This window comes from Sphaerodactylus townsendi, linkage group LG14, assembly GCF_021028975.2.
Source record: "Sphaerodactylus townsendi isolate TG3544 linkage group LG14, MPM_Stown_v2.3, whole genome shotgun sequence".
Classification (NCBI taxonomy): Eukaryota; Metazoa; Chordata; class Lepidosauria; order Squamata; family Sphaerodactylidae; genus Sphaerodactylus; species Sphaerodactylus townsendi.
Genome location: NC_059438.1, coordinates 11,204,017 through 11,210,016, shown reverse-complemented (window position 1 = coordinate 11,210,016; position 6,000 = coordinate 11,204,017). Strand labels below are relative to the sequence as shown.

Genomic DNA, 6,000 nt, shown 5'->3' with positions numbered 1-6,000 from the left:
CCTTTCTCTCCGTAAAGAGACTCAAGGTGGCTTACAAGCTCCTTTCCCTCCCTCTCCCCACAACAGACACCTTCTGAGATAGGTGAGGCTGAGAGAGTTCAGTGGGAACTGTGACTAGCCCAAGGTCATCCAGCAGGAATGTAGGAGTGCGGAAACACATCTGGTTCACCGGATAAGCCTCTGCCACTCAGATGGATGTGTCTCTCTTATACTGGTGAGAAGAAGTGAGGCCATTTTCTTTCAACTCAAGTTCTGTTGATAGCAAATCTCCACATGCATATTTTTTTTCTGAACGGTCCGTGCTGCATTTGTTGCTGAATTGCTGAAAACTGCTGAGTTGCTGATAATTGCAAGTTTTCAGATCATTTGAAGGAAAATAGAAGAGGAAAAGCATCCATTTCCCACTGGTGGAGGATGAGGAACAGTGTTGAATTTTGTGCATTCCGGATGAAAGTGAAAACCAATTGCAAAGGGTTCTGGAGAGTAATTTCCATGGGACTTTGTAGAATGCATCCGTGGCAATTAAGAGGTCTGGAGAAGCTGCCCGCCGATAATGAATTGCTTGTCTTGAATCCTTCACTGGTGCAACCATATTTGAGCCAAGGTCCCTGGAGTGGAGATCCCTTCTCAGCCCTTTTGAGTCGATTTCAAATACCTTTAATGGCATATAAATAGTTTAACATTGCAAGATAATAACAGCCTTTACAACTTCTGACGAGTTAAAATAACACCATTTTAAAATTTAGCCACCGCTTCCAACGGCTCGCGTTTGTGGCTGTTTAAAGATATATAACCTTGTTTATCTGTAATGCCTTCCTTGCATGCAGGAAGAGTTATGTACTTCTTCCTACCTATCTCCTTAAAAGAAGAAGAAGAAGAAGAAGAAGAAGAAGAAGAAGAAGAAGAGAGAAGAAGAAGAAGGAAGAAGAAGAGAAGAAGAGGGAGGAGGGAGGAGTTTGGATTATATCCCCCCTTTCTCTCCTGCAGGAGACTCAAAGGGGCTTACAATCTCCTTGCCCTTCCCCCTCACAACAAACACCCTGCAAGGTGGGTGGGGCTGAGAGGAAAGCTCCGAGCTGTGGCTGGCAAAGGTCACCCAGCTGTGGTGTGTGTGGAGTGTACAGGCTAATCTGAATTCCCCAGATAAGCCTCCACAGCTCAGAAGCAGAGCTGGGAATCAAACCAGTTCCTCAGATTAGATACATGAAACAACCTCCCTCGCCACTGCTATACAACAGCATATGAAATACTGTTTCCATCCCTTTTTGAGTCCATAAACCATGGGTGTGTCCAAGCGTGCGGCCCTACTCAGATGTTATGGACCACAGTTCCATCATCCTATGGCATGTTTTGTGGGGATGAAATGGAGAACTATGATCCATAACATCTGGAGAAACACAGTTATTCTTTAACTGCACCATAAACAAAAAGCAAAGCTACAAAGGCAAAAACAAAACAAAACCCCCGAGAGGCCTAATGCATATTTGATTACCGTCTCAGTAACCAAATTGGAAGCAACCGTGCCCAAATGACACTTGACCATTTCCAGGGCACGAGAGATCAGCAAGCCCTGTTCATTTTAGATTAAAGGCAGAGGAGCACAATAAATATTAAACCGAGCCATGACTCACTTTTATGCAAAAGTCCAGGGTTAGGCTTGCTCGCCTCAACAGTTCATTATGTTCCTGTTAAATATAATGAGTTTTACTTCAAGTACCAAGGACTTCTGGATTTCAGGCAAGAGCATACATTCATGTTTATCATTCTCTCCTCTCTCTTTTTTTATTTAATGCATCACTTCGTTTAGGAATAGAAAGTGAAATGTCTGAATGCCCGCCTCTCCACTTCAAATATTTATTTGTCATCCTCGTTGCTGTTTAGTTTAAACATTTGGAAGTCTTTTTCTCTCTTTCTCTGATCCCACGAGACGCCCATGAAAGAATTTTGCCTCTGGGTCTCAATATCTCTATGCAACACAGCTGTTAGACTTGGGAGTGTGATAGATTTGGCTTTTATGAGCGTAATGAAATGGAATTTTTAAATTCAGTTTTAAAAAAAAGAACAGTAAAAAAAAAAGCCCAGACGTAAGCTGGCACATCAAAAGGAATCGCATATCTTTGCTTGTGTTCCTTCAGGAGAGTATTGCTCTAGATGCCACTTTCTCGAAGCCAAAAACAGGCCGGGCGTTCTGCTTCGGACGTTCCGAATGAGGCAAAATCTCACATTTACAAATTGGAACGGACTGTGTTGCATGTTGATCAAGATTCAGTTAACGAAGGGCGGGAGGGAGGGAGAAGTTGGTAAGGCTGCTTTCCTGACAGAGAAGGGACTTGTAACTGGCATATTGAAGAAAGCACGGCTACTTTGGAGGATGGGCTGGATGGAATGATGTCCACGCTGAGCTCCTCCCCTCCCCAGATTTCATCTACCCCACACTTCACCCTCAAACCTCCAGGAATTTACAGAGTTGGAAACCCTGTGTAACCTATCCAATGCCATGTGTGAACAATAGAGTTACCACCCTCATCCAGAGGTGGGATCCAGCAGGTTCTCACAGGTTCCTGAGAGTAGGTTACTAATTATTTGTGTGTGCCGAGAGGGGGTTACTAATTGGTGATTTTGCCACGTGATTTTTGCCTTAGTTATGCCCTCCTCTCAGCAGTAGCACGCAGAACTTGAAGCAGTTTAGTAGGAGGTGCACTGGCGTGCGTGGCAGCCTGCGCCTGCGTGCATTCGTTTCCCGCCCAAGGACCGGTGCGGTGGCTGCGTCCTTGCCACAGCCCCGCCCAGGAATGCCCTGCCACGCCCCTGTTGTGCCCCACCCAGTCCCATTGGCGCTACGCCACAGTTTGAATCCCACCACCATGGGAACCTGTTACTAAAATTTTTGGATCACACCACTGCCCTCATCCACTATTACAAGTGCTCTCTAGATGACCGAGATCAGTTCACTTGGAGAGTTTGTAAGTTACCTTGAGTCTCCTTATAGGAAGGAAAGATGGGGTATAAATCTCCTCCTCCTCCTCCTTCTTCCCTCCTCCTCCTCCTTCTTTAGGATTATTTACATGTACCCCAAACACAGTACTTACTTGTCGAAGGCTTTCATGGCCGGAATCACTTGGGTGCTGTGTGGTTTCCAGGCTGTATGGCCGTGTTCTAGCAGCATTCTCTCCTGACGTTTCGCCTGCATCTGTGGCTGGCATCTTCAGAAAAACCTCTGATGATGCCAGCCACGAATCATATCAGGAAAAGAAAAACTCTTATTCTGGCTCCTCTCAAAACCACCCTATCTACTTATTTTCCAAGGTGGCACCTATGAAAAAATGGCAAAAGCTTATTTCTGCAGCGGTTTGGCATACTCCTCCCCCCCCCCCACGTTTTCAAAATCTCACTTTCATACAAAATGGCGCAGAGTAATGCGATCATTATTTAATTTTTGTTTTCATGGGGAGCTTGTGACATCGCTCCGCGGGAGTGTTTCTGTGAAGAGGGAAAGACTTCTGTCTGTAGAGGTTACCCTTTCACCCTCCACCACCTGAAAAGCTGTTCTAAGCGAATCCACCGGGGTGACATTTGGGACTGGGACAGGGGCAGGGAGAAAAGGAAGCTGTACTCCAGAAGTTAACATCCTTCCATCCATGGAAATGTGATGGGTTTTAAAAAGGTATGCAAAGAAATTCTTAAGTAGCAGAGTTGTGCAGCGGCAAAGTAACGATACACAGGGATGCTGAGTCACTTTTGTATAAAAATATACTTTACTAGCATAAAAGAGGGAAGGGTTACATGGGTATAAAACAAGAACAAGCTATTCTGCTCTGTTACATATTTGCAGTAGAAGACTACGTCCTTACAGCTAATTTACTAACAAGCCTCATGGCTTTCTCTAGCCTGCTGCTAGAACAAAGAACTCTGGTTAGTTCTATAACTTTAGATGTGTGTGCTGCTCACATGGCGAAACACTGACCAATAGCAAATCAATAGGACAGGTCATAAAACAGTGACCTCACCACCTTGTTTGCATGCAAACAGTTAACCCCTTTGTAGCTGGATTGTGACAGACACTTGCAAATACCAAGAAAATGTACTGGTGGATTGATCGGAAGGAGCTCTCCCTGGACCTCAAGTGGCAGTCATGTAAAACCGTCAAGCTAGGGTTGCTATGAGTAAGGGAAGGCCTTGCTCTGTAATAGCTTCAGCTTTTCTTTTTGCACGAATGGAAGATTAGCCCAGCATCTGTATTCATGGGGAAAAGTCTAAGAAGCACAGTTATTCCGGTCCCACCACAGTGCAATATCGCTTCACAGCAGCCCCTGGTTTTGACAGTTCTGTTTACAAACTATGCATATACGGCTGAGCATCGCGAGCGCCTGCAGCATCTGCCTCCTCAAAATAGTGTAACCTTATTTATGCGTGAAGCACCTTCATGCTCAACATGACTGTGGCCTCATCGTTTTCCACACTTTCATATCATGCATCTTCATTTCCGGGAGCAAAATGCACATGTTCGATGCACACATTTGCACATTACGGCACGAACAGATGTCATGAACTCTGGCAACATCACAGAGGTGGATTATTATGCCGAAGGAGGTGGAGAAACGGAACGGTGCTTTGCAGGTAATGTGCATAATCTGTGCGGGGGTTTGTTGTGTTGTGTGGTCAAGAGTGTCACAGCCCCATCCAACGCACTGGCAGGAGGATGCAGTCAGTGCTGCAGCTGTGCCACCCCGCTGCCTCCAAGATGGCTTTCTGGCAGCAGGGGGAGGCAAACAACAACAACAAAAACAAACTCCGCCGTTGAAGAGTCCTCCATTAGGCTCTATGGACTTAGGCCTCCCAAAAGGGTGGCATAAGTCCATAGAGAGCCAGCATGGTGTAGTGGTTAAGAGCAGGTGCACTCTAATCTGAAGAAGAAGAAGAGTTTGGATTTATATCCCCCCTTTCTCTCCTGCAGGAGACTCAAAGGGGCTTACAATCTCCTTGCCCTTCCCCTCTCACAACAAACACCCTGTGAGCTGGGTGGGGCTGAGAGAGCTCCGAAAAGCTGTGACTAGCCCAAGGTCACCCAGCTGACGTGTGTGGGAGTGCACAGGCTAATCTGAATTCCCCAGATAAGCCTCCACAGCTAGGGCGGCAGAGCGGGAATCAAACCCGGTTCCTCCAGATTAGATACATGAGCTCTTAACCTCCTTTGACACTGCTGCTCCTTCTGGAGGTTTATCTGGTGAACCTGTGGACCAGATTAGCGTGTGCGCTCCAACACCTGTCATCTGGGTGACCTTGGGCTAGTCCCAGTTCTCTCAGAACTCTCTCAGCCCCACCTGCCTCACAAGGTGTCTGTTGTAGGGAGAGGAAGGGAAAGGAGCTTGTAAGCCACATTGAGTCTCCTTACAGGAGAGAAAGGTAGGATATAAATCCAACTCTTCCTCTTTTTCTTCTTCATACTTAAACAATATTTTTTGATTTTTTCCCCCCAAACTGGAAAGAATTAACCAAGGCACTGATGCTCTGTTTGTAATGTCTGAGCATTAAAAGCAGGCAAATGTACCTTATAGGCTTTGACAACCTCACTGGAGATAATTCTCAGAAAAGGTCTTTTCACCTCTAAAAGTTCTTTGACAAAGTTCATGAATGCTGAGCATATTTCTGAGGTGAGGGGCATTTGCCCGTCAGGAGTGAACATACAGCTTCATCATGTTAAAAGGTCAGTCAGTGCAGACCAGAGACCAGCTGTTTTCAAACATGCTTCTGTTTGCCATCCCAAGGTACTCTGTGAAATTCTTTGCCTGCCTCATTGAATTATGCTTTTCTTGTCGGCAGTGGAGACCTCACTGGGCGTGCTAACAGTTCACCTGGCCCATTTAGCGGCACGATTTGGAGAATTTGCCTCAACTGTAACAGCATTTGAGCATACTTGGTTTGTTTGCAATGCCTGCTTTGCACCCAGGCGGATGACTCTGGCGATCTTCTCCCTCACAGTTCAACACAGTCTACACTTTG

The 6,000-nt window shown here is 45.9% G+C and overlaps 1 protein-coding gene across 1 annotated transcript in view; it reads left to right on the top strand.

The window, feature by feature from the left end:
* CDH13 (cadherin 13) overlaps nucleotides 1-6,000 on the top strand; it is a 714,654-nt gene that overhangs the window by 535,170 nt on the left and 173,484 nt on the right. The window lies entirely within an intron of this gene.